At 40.8% G+C, this 16,058-nt stretch overlaps 2 pseudogenes; both read right to left on the bottom strand.

Annotated features, from left to right (window-relative positions):
• Window positions 1-2,578: 2,578 nt before the first annotated feature.
• On the bottom strand, window positions 2,579-4,321 carry LOC123743204 (homeobox protein Hox-A10b-like; annotated as a pseudogene).
• A 4,730-nt stretch (window positions 4,322-9,051) lies between these two features.
• Window positions 9,052-10,239, bottom strand: LOC123743257 (homeobox protein Hox-A13b-like; annotated as a pseudogene).
• Between the last annotated feature and the right edge of the window lie 5,819 nt (window positions 10,240-16,058).

Raw genomic sequence — 16,058 nt, 5'->3', positions numbered from 1 at the left:
CGAATTAGTGTTCAGAAACAAAATACTTGCACATAGTAGCATCAACATATCCACGTGTCAATAGATTGTGGAGAAAGATCCTGTTGCTGTGTTAGTGTGGAAAACCAGAACAGACCTTACTATTTATGGACCAATGAGTGAACACTAGGACTGTCTGCGCGGCGCTTTAAGCTATCAAAGTGGGGAGAGAAAACGTTAGTTATAGCAGTCTGTTTTTATCACGGGGCTATCAGTTGTTTTTCAGGTTTACAACCTTGGCTGTCTGGACTAAATATCGCCAATAAAAATCCATCCTTGTGTCCATTGTGTGGCGCAGCAGACGCATCCGGCACTCTTGAATGCGTGCCACTGGGAACGCTGCAGCAGCGCACGAGGCATTGGCCAGACTGCAATGATTGGCAACCGAGGCCTTGCAGTCCTTCCTCTCCTCAAGCCAACTCTGCCATTTCCCTCCTCTGAGACATACAGGCCGCGTCTATTGCTCGTCTTTTGTTGTTGTTTGAATAGATATGGCGATATATGTGAGGAACAAAATGTCTTTGCAGCCCTGATTTTTTTGTTCGCTTTTATTTTTGTTATATACATCAGACCCGCGCCAGGATAAAGTGACTAAGGGGGCAGTTGAAATTGGGGAATGGACTACATTTGGGGGTTCTTGCATTGGAATTCATATTGAATTATGCTTATATCACGCTGTACCACAATAAACATAAAGTTAAAAACGCAGAGACTCCGAGATTTTTTAGTGCTTTTGAAGTCACCGACATGCTCAATAAGTAATTGTATGCATGCTTATAATAGCCTATGCTTCCATATGACAATACATTTCCGCAGACACATGACAATAAATGCATCGGATTTGTTATAGAATATTCTACACACGCACTAGGCCACCGGTAAATGTAGCCTTCTTCCTTCGGGCACAGCTCTGTTGCCAGAGACAATTTGGAGTGTTCTGTGCTTTAGAGTTTTTACTGAGGCACTAAGGCAGTTTCTGTGGTGGGGGAAAATATACCAACAACACGAAACTACCTGAACCCCCAACAGCCCTCTTTCCTCCTAAAGAAATAGATATAGTCTACAAGACCATTCATTCCGTCGCACAACTGGAACATATACCGTGGAAATCATAGGGATCCTCATAATTCACTCTCATTCTATGCGTAATTGTAAATTAGATGGTCAACATTCTAGCATTTCTCAATGTCTACACTTTTTTACGCACAACACAACATTTGCACACCTGAAAAGATACAGTCCAAAATGGTGTGTCTTATTGCGCAGTATATTTCACAGCCCACATGTCGGTTACAGACTTAGTGTCCTTTTCATAGATAGTATATGATGATGAACCAAACTACCGCCAGTAATGTCCTTGAGAAATAATGTTTGTTTTCCTCGAATAATTTTGCTAAATCGGAAAACATAATGTTGTTTTCCGGTCAATATCCAATACACCCTGCAGTAAACAAGACTCCATCCTGATGGAGGTCTTTGACCATAAAACTTCGCAAATGGTCATTTCATGTGTATCTATTTAGCAGAGTCCACTCAGTAACACATGCCACTCTTCCCCAGGGAGTCCTAGACAACAAGGGTAGTGCTTGCATCATGTCTATGACTCCAGGCAATGATTCCTATTGACATGAAGGCCACTTTCACACACAAGAGGAAACTGTTGCTTTTCTTTACCGTAAAACCAACCTGCAACTGAAAATGGAAGCCGTGGAATACAAAGAGGGGCTATTCTCTCGTGTGTATGAAAGATGACATTCTATACAGGAGAGATGATTCGTGGACTAAAGCATTCCAATGCAAGCAAAACGTGTCATGTTTTTAATTCACTTACTTAGTGAGGCCAACAGACAACATATCAATTCATTTCCACAGTATAGTCTCTATAGACAAAGCAATGACAATATGGGCAATATTATTAAAATCGGTTTGGAGAATAAAAATTAGAATAAAATATGAGAAGGCAAACTGTAAAATAATATTTACAAGTCTCAGATAAGTTTCTTGTTTATAAATAAAACCCTTAACAAAATAGTTATTGTGTGATGCTTTAGTATAATATGGCTATAATACTCGCAAAATGTGCAGATATTAAATATCAAATCCATCGAGGGTCTTTAGCCATGACGAACGTAGGCCTATATTGCCAGTTTACAACATTTCCCCAAGAGCTATTCCAGCATGCACAGATGTCAAGGTATTATATACATTTATTAAGGGAAAATTACGAATGCCGATATTGTGCAGCTCTGAAACACCTCTAAGTCGCTTCCATATCTATATTAACTGTTGGCATATACATAAAGGGAGCAACCATGTTATGACAGTATAAATACATAACTACCACAAACAAAACAGAGACGTATTCAGGCAAATGTCCACAAAACGACATATCAATAAGTTAGCAATAGTAGCCCTAACCTACACGGTCATATTCACACGACAAGAGGTTCTCGAAGGAAGGCGCTCTTGGCCATTGATGGAGGACGGAGTCAAACACAGCACGAACGTCTCACGAAAAACTGAAGTTAACGCTAGCTCCCGATAGCCCTGGTTTTCCGACTCATTTCAGTTTCATTCTTCGGTTTTGAACCAGATTTTGACTTGCCTGTCTGTCAGGTGGACGCTGCGGCTGATCTCCAGGCGACGCTCACGAGTCAAGTACATATTGAAGAGAAATTTTTCTAGCTCAAGAGTCTGGTGCTTGTAGGGCAACGCTTCCGCTACACTCTCGTCAGCCAGTTAGCTTTGGTTTCAGATGTTCCATCTCCTGTAGAAAGAAATTGAAAGAGAAATTAGTGCGGGCAACATCTTTTTTTCATGCTACTGCACTGATGTAACTTTAAAATAATTAGTTACCCAAATGTAATTATTGTACACAGAAATAATGCATTCCCAAATTCCATAACATGTTTGCATCTAGACAAACACTGACGTAATACCTATCAAAATAAAAAGTGTTGTCTAAAAATGATCTTTAAATAGCCATCCTGAGCCCATGAGTTTATTTGACAGTAACACGGTTAATGTAGACACACACACACACACACAATGCCCGCTATAGGCGTACATATTTTGTATATATCCAAAAACCTAAGCTATTACATCAACGTTGTGCTCAAGATTCACTTAATTATATTTCAATGTAATAATAGGCCTTTATTAAGACATAAAAAGTAACTCGTCTTCTCTGAAATGATGGCCGCAGTTGATGGTTTTATGGGGAAGACTGAGGACATCAACGCGTTGTATTAGACAGATGGACTGACAGACTGGCCTTGCTGCTTCCTCGTCATAAAATAATATAAAAAAACTGAGGAAATCCCAGCTCAGCCACTCTGTCAAACCCCACAAAGACATGCCTTTACTGCTTATAACCCACATATGGGGAAGTTTTCATGTCCACAATATAATCAGTAGGATATACCTCTAAAACCAAAGGTTAATGCCAAGGCACAGCTACACTGACTCGGGGGCATTGATGACTACACTCTCTCCATGTACACCCATCAAGATCCCATTGTCATAAACGTCATATTTTGGATTTAGGAGCAGTACTCACCTTTAACGGGTTTGTTCTGGACTTTCTCTGCACAGCTCTCGGTGGGTTCGGGGGAGGACAAAACCATCTACGGTCGATGTCCGGGTGTCCTCATCCGGAGCACATGGCGGTGGTTCAGGCAGTGCTTCACTCTCCTTCCCGCCTGTATCCACCACCGGAGTAGGAGATGGCGGTGAGGGGTCGAAACGCCGGACGTTGTAGAGCGAAGTGATTATGCTGTGGGTTTCCGCTGAACGTCTTGATAAACCTTTGAAGAGCTATATGTCTGAGACAGGCGGAAGTAACCGGGAACAGGCACGGTGCTGTTTGTAACTGGGCATGATCCCGGTGTTAACCGGGAATAGGAAATGTCTTCCTCGTTGTTGACCCTTTAAGACACTTCCGATTCATACAGTGGCAATACGCATTCTCCTCTTTTGATGCTCGGGAGAGAATGAACAAATGAGCAATTTGCTGGTGGTTGTCTGGGTTGATCTACTCGACAAGATCTCGACGTCTCTAGCCACGTTTCCGTCCCTTGAATATGTGAATACGGGCCAGATGAGGGTACCATAGTTTGAGAATTGCTCTCGTTGCGTTTACTGAACCCCGAGAAAAAGCGCGGTTGGGTAGTCCATAGGAGTACGAGCCTGGTGGCATATACACGCCGTTACTTTGGTAGGTTGAGGCACTGCTCTCGGTTCGTCTGTGGATTAAGGAGTCCACTAAGAACGAGTTTCCACTGTGGTTGTCAGAGCATGACATCGTTGGTGTATAATTTGACGGAGGATGAGGATAGCCCCTTTCTTTGACATTTCTTGTGCAAAACATGCTGAATATAATTACAGATACTCACACTTCTCTGCACTTCAGCTGACAGCCAATTAAAACAAAAGAAGAGAGACTCCTCCCATTGGAAAGCACGTAATGCCAGTATGCTATATTCATTTTATTTAGGAGATTTAATATAATACATGAAAAGTAAAGGTAAAGTGTTGTATTTAAAGGTATCAGTTCAACCTAAAATGGTGGCTAGATAGGATAGGTGATAAGGTATATGGGCTGCATTACCTTTACGATAATCTGTGTTGTAAAACATTGACCTCATGCACCCTCTCACACACACACACACACACACACACACACACACACACACACACACACACACACACACACACACACACACACACACGCCACACACACACACACACACACACACACACACACGAGAGAGAGGGGAAGATATAATCATGCAAACACAACATATTTACACAAAAGGACAGTGCAAATAACTGCAGATGTCTTCAGACCTTAAACAGTTTAGTGGAAAGCTCAGTTACACTTTCTCTCCAGGAAGCGTCAAAACTATTGCACTGTTCAAGTTCACAGAACATTGTGACAAAATATCTATTTGACTATTAGTTAATGTCCCTAAGTTACAAGCGTGAATGTGAGCTATTTAATGTTTCCAACAACAGATCATTTACAACATGCAACACAACAAACATAAATATTAACATAAATGCCACAATAATATCTGCTTTTTTCACAATGTCAGAACAAAAATAGGCTGCTGCAAAGATTGTTTAACCTATCTTGTTAACATAATGGGAATATAATCTGAAACAAACACAAAAACATCGTTATTTATCAAAGACGTGGCATTTGCTATGAAAACTCAGCGAATTATCGTGCGTAATGCATCTACAAGTGTACAACTCTGCACGCTTAGATGATTTTATACACCGCAAGAACCAAATCATGGGATCCTATTTATTTTCCAGAATCCAATTGAAAACAATATCCTCAGACTCATATCCCCAAACCGATTAGAAGCCGATTAGGCTCTGGTGGAAATCCTAGCAATAGCTGAGTTGTGCAAGCTTCAACCACAGCCTTATAAATACCACTGCCTTTACAACTCCTCACAGCTGGGAAAAAGTCATCTCAATGTTTGTTACTACAATTACCACGTTATATTACGTTATTGTTCTGACAATCAAAAAACCCTATATGGTGCGACTTATTTGGGGTTTTATCTGGATTTAGAAATTTAATAAAAATGAATATTGCTTCAAGCCACGTGATTTGAGTGGGTACTAGTCTCTATGACGTATGAAACAATTTCAACGTTCTTATTTATTTACCTCAGCCAGTGTGGTATTTTAAGTTATTATTAAGTTATCATAATTTTTAAAATCATTTAAATGCATGTCTCTTATAGCGGCTAACAAAATTCCATTAACAATGTTTCCTCCGTTCCAAGTTAGCTCCTGCAACGGGACAAAAAATATGCCCACCCCAATGCACCAGTCACATCCGCTAACAGCGATTTTATTTTTCTACTGGAGACTAAAAGCCCTCCGGCAGGCTATGAATGTACTCAGCCAAGAATGTTCCCCTTCCAACACACACACAAACCAAAACACATTCTATAATCTAACGTTTCGTATGACTTAAATAAGAATCATTTGAATAGGTCCTCCGTTATCTTCTGAAAAACGCCATAGACATCTCTAGACAGGATATGGCCTACGTTTAAAAAAAAACAATTTTCCATTTAGAATACTGGTTATATTGAGATGTATACTGTGTAAAACAACTACAAGTTACCCAGCCAAAAATGCACACAAAAAACGGTCTTAATTATCCTTCTCCAATAATGGAATAATATTATTTTATTGGTTCTAATATATTGTGTCATCTAATATTATATTTCCATTAATGTGTTATTTCAGCTATAAAACAGCTTTATATATTATTTTCTGTTGATGAAAGGCCTCACAAAACGTCACTTTATCCCATTTTACCAAGAAAAATGCATCCACACTTGTACCAAGCTCCCATTTCGAGCATTTTGAACATATTTCGACAAAAATAAGAGAATATGCAACAATTATACACAAAAGGGATAATTACCTGAACACGTTTCCACGACTGCAGTACATATTTAAAAGTTCTCAATTGAGAAGACAAAAAGTGTGTTTCCCTTGAATGTGTTTCACTTTGTTTTTCTAACACACAAATTGACAGTTTCTGGCTATTATTGCCATATTAAGGAAAAAGCATATAAATATTACCTACATCAAGGTAAGCCTTTACATTTCCTATAGTACTCAATAGTGAATCGTTTCCATTCGGCAACATTACTCACATGAAGAAATCTTGATAAAAATATCATTCCGCTGTTTTTAACCTGCATGGGTTAAAATGGTCGAGCCATATATCAATATATACTGAACAAAATATAAACACGAAATATGCAACAATTTGAACGATGTTACTGAATTCAGTTCCCGAGTGGCGCAGCGGTTCAAAGGCACTGCATCTCAGTACTAGAAGGTCACTACAGACACCCTGGTTCGAATCCAGGCTGTATCACAACCGGCCGTTATTGGGAGTCCCATAGGGCAGCGCACAATTGGCCCAGCGTCGTCCGGGTTTGGCCGGTGTAGGCCGTCATTGTAACAAGAATTTGTTCTTAACTGACCTGTCTAGTTAAATAATTTTCATAATAAGGCAATCAGTCAATAAATTCATTAGGCCGTAATTCATGGATTTCATAGCCAATCAGAATGACTTTTCCCACAAAAGGGAATTATTACAAGACACAAAAAAACTCCCCAGTTTCATCAGATGTTCGGGTGGCTGGTCTAAGACGATGAAAACGCCTCATGTGGAGGTCCTGGGATGGGGTGACACATGGTCTGCAGTTGTGAGACCAGTTGGACACAAGACTGCCAAATTTTCAAAAATGATGGAGGTGATTTATGGTAGAGAAATTAACATTGAATTCTCTGTCAAGAGTTCTGGTGGACATTCCTGCAGGCAGCATGTCAATTGCACGCCTGGCCAAAACTTGAGACATCTGTGCGCAATATCCGTTGTGTAAGAAAACTGCATATTTAGAGTGGCCTTTATGTCCCCAGCACAGTGTGCACCTGTAAAGATCATGCTGATTAATCAGCTTGATATGCCACACCTGTCAGGATGCGTCATCTTGGTAAAGGAGAAATGCTCATCAACAGGGATGTAAACAAATTGGAGAAAAACATTATATAAGCTTAGTGTGTATGAAACATTTCTGGAGATATTATATTTTAAGCTCATGAAACATGGGACCAACACTTTACATGTTTCGGGTTTATATTTTCGTCCAGTTTGGATCTTACAATGGTTAGGCTCTACACCTGAACTCTGCTCATCAAATGCAACGACGCAGATCCGCGCAGCAGATGGCAACATTTGTTTATCTCACGCTAACAAAGGTATTTCTCATACAACAGCCTAATGGTATTATAAGGGCTTAATGTTTGCAAGCCTCTACAACATTAAAATTATAAAATGGAAAGCTGTTTGACTGTTTTATCAATGCTAATCATACGTCTAATCGGCTTGTAGCCTACCTAAATTCAAGAAATTAAATTAAAAGTTAATAAAAATGTCCCCGACAAACATTATTACAAAATAAATGCTCATTACTAGGCCCTGACTTTTAATTTGTCTGATAGAAAATATGAACAACGTAGTAATGGGGTTTCTCCAGCTTTAATTGGGAAGAGCTTATTGGGCTATTATGTTTGCAGTCAAAAATAGGGGAAACTTTAAATGCAACTGTTCATTCATTGCAATTCAGATGTATTTACATTTGTTATAATGAAAACGAAATACAGCATTTTTCAAACAATGATGACTGCGCAGATAACTGTTGCGTAAAGCAGAGTTAAGATGATTATTCCCGTATGGGAGAAAAGACGTGTTTTACCTGAGACAGAATAAAAACATCTAATCGTTTATAATTAACTGAATATTGACAGAATGGTAGGTAAAAACGTAAAGCAATGTATTAAACAATAGCTCAATCATTATGTGATGAGAAATGTTTCAGCTTCTAAAAATTATATTCGTAGGCATGTGTAACGATTTACGGGTTGCGCGCTATAGCGCTATAGCACCATTTCAATAATCAATTCAGGGAATGTATACTCAAATTAACGAATAATCTCAAACCCTCAATATCAATGCTGCACAATTTTGAATCATTAATTTTTACTCTGATGGAGCCAAAATAGAACACAGATTTGAGTGCGTTTACGTTTCCAATTACAGGAGGCTATGTTCGAGTAGATATCATATTTTAGGCTAATGAGTTATTTAGCGTATTGTATTTGTAGAAAATTGTAGAAAATTCTAAAAGCTATATGTCCGTCGAATAGAGTATGACACAGAATATATAAACAAGGAGGAAGTGATTTCCCCATTTCTTCAAACACAGGACATCGAATGGTTTCTTCAATTAATTACGCACAAAACCAAAAAAAAAGCCAAGTGGACCTCCAAAACAGAGCCAACCCATGGCGAGAGCGAGAAGGAGACGCCTTTATATTGTGTAATAAAATTATAATATATAGTTCATTTTCATTGAACAACCTTCAAGTCTCTTCTTTTTCGGTCTTTTTGTTTTCAGTAGTTCCATATACAGCTAACTGGGACTCTTAAAATTTGTTGACAACCTTCTTCTCTTTTACTCGCCTGTTCTGGAAACCAGATAGTCATACTTGTCGCTCTGTCAGGTTTGACTGATCAGGATATCCTTCTCGTCGTTTGTCCTTTGTGATAAATTTATTGGCGGCATACTCCCTTCTTGTTCTTTTCAGCTGTTACCTTGGTGTATGGTACGCGCTTCTTCCTCCCACGTCGAAATAGAGCTGCCATCCCCTCCAAGTAGATACAGTGTGTCTGGTGTGTGAAGAGCATAAACACATGCTTAATTAACCTAGAACCATCTGAAAAATTGCTAAAATCGTAGTATTAGTTTCTAATACTGATGGGATCTGTCGTGTCTATCCACACAATCTTACATTACGGTGACAAAGATGGATGACGGTTTCTTCTAACGAATTATTAATATGCAAATTGTAAACGGAAAACAACGCAGGGCGAATGATAAATCGATGCTTTTGATAAACTGAGGTTTATAATGTGAAATATGCATAAGCTTGTGAAACATTTAAGAATATATAGCCTTAATTCCATACCTTGAATGGATGATTTCCATAGATGGTTTGACTGTGGCTGGTCCTTAGCGCAGTAAACCGGCCCATTCCATCTGTTGGTGATAGCCCATGGCTGATAAGGCTCCACTGGCAGAAGAGGCTCATGCCTGGGCTCGGTGGGTCCGCTGAGGTGGGGTACCACTGGGACGTCCAGAATAGCTGGAGACAGGTTGGTAAGGGCTGGAGGAGTAGCCTTGCAAGAAAGCGAATTCCCCCGACCCTGGGAACTCCTCTCCTGAAACGGATGTGTCCATGTATTTGTCCTCCATAGGCAGAGGAGGTTGCGCGCAGGACTTGACGCTGCCGCGTGACATCCTACACGGGTAGTAGCTGCTGCCAAAATATCCATACGGCAAGGACGCATTTAGATGAATCCTTGGGGCTGCGGAACAGGGGCTGCATTGTTTGACAGCTTCGCCCATGCCAGGTACTCGGCAATCTCGCCCGACGTTAGGTAGTGCTTGGAGCCAGGGACGTCGGATGCGCCAACAAATTCCTGCACTGATTTGATGTAAAAATTGCCTCCTGTGAACCCTCCATGTTTTTACTTATCTCATCCAAACCGTTATCATACAGAAACATGACTGGGTCAATCCAGCGCGAATGGAGAAGCAATGACGCTGTCATAGCATGCCCTTACATCGAGACAACCTCGCTCTTTTAAAAATCCCCACGACTGAAAAAAAAAAGAGATACGGAATCTGGGAGAGAATCGATACCAGCGCCTGTGTGGGACCTAAAGACTGCAAGGTTGGGCAAAGCCAGGCACGTGATATGCAAAGGAGCTGATAAACGTCTAGACCGGGTAGATAACGCAGCTCCATGCCCAAAGTGTTTATACTCTGAAACAATATAGCATTTAGGAGGAAAAGGACTACACGTTTTAAACAAGATGAAATAGTTCATATATCATACAGATAACCATAGGCCTACACTCCATATAGTTGTTATTCATGAATCTATTGAATCTGTCTGATGTCATTCTTGTTTATAGCCTAGCATTTTGCTGAGGAACATCACATGGATGGAGAACTGACATTTAAATACTTTTTGTCAAGAAATGCTGATAAAAACAGTAGAATGGAGATGCGGTGGACGCAGATTTATCTCTGCCGCCGTCGCATTAACATTTATCCCAACAGTTATATGGCCAAGGCAGTTTGTACGAAAATATGGGTTGATTTAAATTAAATAATTGATATTCTTTTTATTTTAACACACCGTGTAAGGGAAAATCATTTATTAAAACTACCTCTAATCACTAGAATCCGTTGAGCTTGGGAAACAACATGCTGTTAGATAGTTTTTTTTATCCCCCCATTTTTTTTATATTAACGAGTAACAATACATTTTGTTTTGGGCTAATAGGAAAATATCAAGGAAGGTGAAACACTATTAAAATGCTTTGGTGGAGAAATATCAGTCATTCAAACCGTAAAAGGAAATCAAGAATAGTCTGTGCGAAGTAAAACTCACTGAAAATGTAAACCCATGCATGCCACGGCAATATTCTGAAATACACTGCTATTCTAGCTGCTGTTCAGTCTCTTATAGGCTTACAACTCCCTACTGACAGAAAGCAGCTAGCACTAACTATTTGGCAGCGAGCTCACTTTTACACATGGGTTAGACTGCTGGGGGCCAAGGACAAGAGTTCAAGTTGAAAGTTAGTTGCAGTCCGTCTAGCCAGAGATGTTATTGTCATCCAACTTCTGACCGTATGGCTTAATTCCTTCAGGAGTCCTTCAGGGAGAGGTGAGAAAACAAACAACTATATTGTTGAATAAACCCCTTGGTGATCTTTTGTCGATGTTTAAAGAAAACCTCTGCGCCTTATTCAGTAAAGGGTATGCATTTCCTTAAGTGACTTGGGGGGGGTATGATTCATTTGTCCATGGAGCTTTGGCAAAGTAGTGAGAAATGGGATGTAATTGCAGAAACATGCTTGAACATAAACATGTAAGGGCATCCCGACCGGTTTTCGTGTTTACCGGACATGTGGCATTTATCCGGGGGTAATATCACCTGGGTAAAGACAGGCCTGGCAACCCTAGGAACTAAACCCATTCCATTCGCGTAAGTATTTCAACGTGTAAAACATTGCAGACAATAGGAAACTGTGGTTTCAAAAGAGAAGTTCAACTGCACCATATTTTCAGCTCATTAAGAATGAGAGAAACATTCTGCTCTCCCATGTTTTATGTTAGGCATGTGGTAAGAGGCTAGTCTAGTTAGGCTACAGGCTACGAGAGAAACGTAAATTTGAGCTAATCAATTCGAATCAATGACAAAGTAGCTGTTTGTGAAATGGCATTTTACTTGTGCACAAATATAAAAATCTGTGAAAATTCCGGCCTGAAGAAAAGAAAACGTAGAGCTAGACTATATCTTATTTTAAGTTAGAATGGAGCAAAGACTATAGGTTACAACATGTCGCCACTGGCTTTGTCTGTGACAGAGAACAAGCGATTCACATTGCACTGCATTTCTTCCATTAGACATAGTTGCGTGGAATATTTGAATAACAATGTATTCGAAATTTTACAAGCAGAACACCAATACAATAGGCCGAAGGAAGGTAGCCTTTTATGGATAAGGTATTTGCAGGAGAAAATTTAGCATTTGGTTGTGATACTGCACCAAAATGGCTTAACCCGTATTCTTCATAGCTATTCAACTGCCCACGTTTTCCCGGAATCACCGTTCCCAATATATATAGCCTGTCCATATATGTTTGAGGACACAAAGTAGACAATTGTGCTTATCTATTGAAATCTGTTTCACGGTTTCGGTCGATGCTGTTAGCAAGTTATTCTGGAGGGGATGAGGGATATACCATACCTATGCTTTAAGCATACTGCTATACTGAAGTGTTTCATTCCAAACCTTGGGCGTATTGTCACCCAACCGAGTGGGCAGGAAATATCACAGCCTGCTAATGGCTGCTACATTCACAGTCAGAACTCCTTCCCTTCTCGTCGAATGGAGCCGAGTTCAATGAGGCTGGGCTGTCGTGTTAAACCATATGTTAGGCCTATGTTATTCTAGTTCATGCGGCTGAGAGAATTCAATGGTCGCAGTAGAGACATTAGCGGCCCTACCGCAGACATTGAAAAAAAGCGTCCTGTAAGCTAGTCATAAATAAAGCAATGACGCGATGCGTACTACCAACATCGAACATGGCCAGACCCCCAGTGCAGTGGTGGAGTGGGCCGGTGTGGGAAACGAGGGGATCTAGCCTATACTCCTATCTGCCATGATGGCCACACACTCAGGCTCTTCTTAGACAAATAATGGCTAGCCACACATTGGCTCTGGGCGGTGAATTTCGCGGTCAACAATATCGTCAGCTTTTCTGTGCGGGACCAGTTAGAGGATATGTTAATACGCCATGTCGTACGCACCTTATCGTTTCTTATTTGGTAAGCTACTTTAATATACTGGTAACATCAGCGTGGACATATAGCGCACACAGTAGAAAGAGGCGATACATTGGACCTATAGCGTTAACAAATAATATCTGGGTTATTGTGCGAAAATGCATTCATCACAAGGCGGATAGATCAAGAGAAGATGGTAATCGAGGGTCAATTAATTTTCAAAGACGCTTTTGACCCGCTGAAATATGAAAAAGGGTCCATAACCCCCTTCATAATCGAATGCTGTAGGCTATATAACTTTATAGAAATTCGAGAGGAAATCAACGATGTGCAAGTATCTACTACCACATATCTACAACACAAAATCTGTGTTCGTGTGTGTATAGTGCGTGTGTTATCCTGTGTGTGTGCGCGTCTCTTCGGTAGGGCTTCATAGGTGTATTTTTTCGTTTCACAAAACAAAACACATAGGCTCAGATGATGGTAGAAGTAAATTAAGACCTTTTAATAATTAAAATTATTGTTGGGAAAAATATGATATATTTTGAAGACTTTGAATAATTTAGGAATAATAGTAGTAGCCTTGCACGAGCTTTGGCTTGTGCGAGACGGAAACTGCTCATAAGACTGCTCATCTCCTGTTTCTGTAGCGCGAGACAGCTTGTACAAGTACACCCCCTGGACAGGATGCTAGTCTGTCCCAGGGCCTTACCCCCCAATCTATCTCCTTAACGCCGAGTGCCAAGCAGAGACCCATTGGGTCCCATTTTTACAGTCTTTGGTATGACTCGGCCCGGGATCGAACTCCCAACCTGCCAATCTCAGGGCCGACACTAACCACAAGCCCACTGAGGAATAAATAGGCCCACTAGAAAATAGGCCTAATACTAGATATACTGTTTCGCGAATGATATAGACCTTAACAACAACGCCGAATCAGTATACCTCATTTATGCATAGTTATTAGAACGTAGTTTTTTTTCTTCAAATAAATTGATGGTCTATTTAAGAACTGAGTTCAGAATGTGACTAAAACGTGTAGATCAGTGGCCGGTGTAGATGGTAATGTACCGTTTTGTTCAATCCAATCAACCGGTTTGAACTGCATTTCTTAAATATGATTGTATTGTTTATTATTTGGCTGTGGCTCATTAAGGATTTCGCTTAATTGCAGCAACCCACTATTTAGATGTTAATTGGCCAATAGCCTACTAGCTATAATTTGTCTGAGTATGACCCTTTAGAAGTTATAGAAATAAAATGTTCGTTAAGGGTACATTTTGAAATAGAAACATTTCAGAAATAATAGGCTATACAAGCTTTTACAAAAATATTTTTAGTTAAGCCTAACACAAATGTGAATATCAAACAGTGACGTTATATGCCAATTGAATAAATACAATTATTAAACTAATAACACAACTACTAACTTTAACATCATTATTAAACCATTAATCATAATTATTATTATATTTGACGTCCAAATTCGACATTAATGTTGAAGTAGCGGTAATAGAGCTAAAAGAATCAGCGAATGACGCGTCCTGTCTGATGAGCGTTGCAGAATTAATTTAAATTAAACAATACAGGCTTCTGCTTACTGACTAGTGTGTGTAGCTCGTTCGATAATACAAATACAATGACGTGAAGATACACCTTACGCCGCGTGCCAATTTATAGGAGAGATAGTGAGATTATATTGAAAAATGCATGTATTCCTCGGAATCTTGTTTTATTCCACTGAACAAAATCTCTAGAAAGGAAGGTAATATCACATTAAAATCCTTTAGCCTATTTCGTTTTTAAAAAGACTGGATCACCTGCTTAGTTTATAAATAGCGTATGTAATATACTGTAATTTTCAATGAGTGGACAGCCATTATTCATCCCTGCTAGTCAGAATTTGTGCTGGCATGGGATTTAATTCACTAACAGCAACACACATAAAATAGTGCTGAATTATTTGTGGAGACAAACCTGGTAAATAATGACCTTGATGCCTAACACTTGGGAGCAAAATCCTTACATTTCCCTAAAAGTCAGTCGCTTCCATAACCTCTGTATGAAACAAAAAAAACACAAACTTCAGAATATACAGAGGTGGAAGAGGTGTCAGTGAGGTTGGCTGCTGGTCGGTAGAGTACAACCTCACAGAGGTGGAAGAGGTGTCAGTGGGGTTGGCTGCTGGTCGGGTAGAGTACAACCTACAGAGGTGGAAGAGGTGTCAGTGGGGTTGGCTGCTGGTCGGTAGACTACAACCTACAGAGGTGGAAGAGGTGTCAGTGGGGTTGGCTGCTGGTCGGTAGACTACAACCTACAGAGGTGGAAGAGGTGTCAGTGGGGTTGGCTGCTGGTCGGTAGACTACAACCTACAGAGGTGGAAGAGGTGTCAGTGGGGTTGGCTGCTGGTCGGTAGACTACAACCTACAGAGGTGGAAGAGGTGTCAGTGGGGTTGGCTGCTGGTCGGTAGACTACAACCTACAGAGGTGGAAGAGGTGTCAGTGGGGTTGGCTGCTGGTCGGTAGACTACAACCTACAGAGGTGGAAGAGGGGTGTCAGTGGGGTTGGCTGCTGGTCGGTAGACTACAACCTACAGAGGTGGAAGAGGTGTCAGTGGGGTTGGCTGCTGGTCGGTAGACTACAACCTACAGAGGTGGAAGAGGTGTCAGTGAGGTTGGCTGCTGGTCGGTAGACTACAACCTACAGAGGTGGAAGAGGTGTCAGTGAGGTTGGCTGCTGGTCGGTAGACTACAACCTACAGAGGTGGAAGAGGTGTCAGTGAGGTTGGCTGCTGGTCGGTAGACTACAACCTACAGAGGTGGAAGAGGTGTCAGTGAGGTTGGCTGCTGGTCGGTAGACTACAACCTACAGAGGTGGAAGAGGTGTCAGTGGGGTTGGCTGCTGGTCGGTAGACTACAACCTACAGAGGTGGAAGAGGTGTCAGTGGGGTTGGCTGCTGGTCGGTAGACTACAACCTACAGAGGTGGAAGAGGTGTCAGTGGGGTTGGCTGCTGGTCGGTAGACTACAACCTACAGAGGTGGAAGAGGTGTCAGTGGGGTTGGCT

This window comes from Salmo salar, chromosome ssa05, assembly GCF_905237065.1.
Source record: "Salmo salar chromosome ssa05, Ssal_v3.1, whole genome shotgun sequence".
NCBI classification, from domain to species: domain Eukaryota; kingdom Metazoa; phylum Chordata; class Actinopteri; order Salmoniformes; family Salmonidae; genus Salmo; species Salmo salar.
Note: the sequence above shows the minus strand (reverse complement) of the source record. Positions and strands in the feature narration are given on the sequence as shown.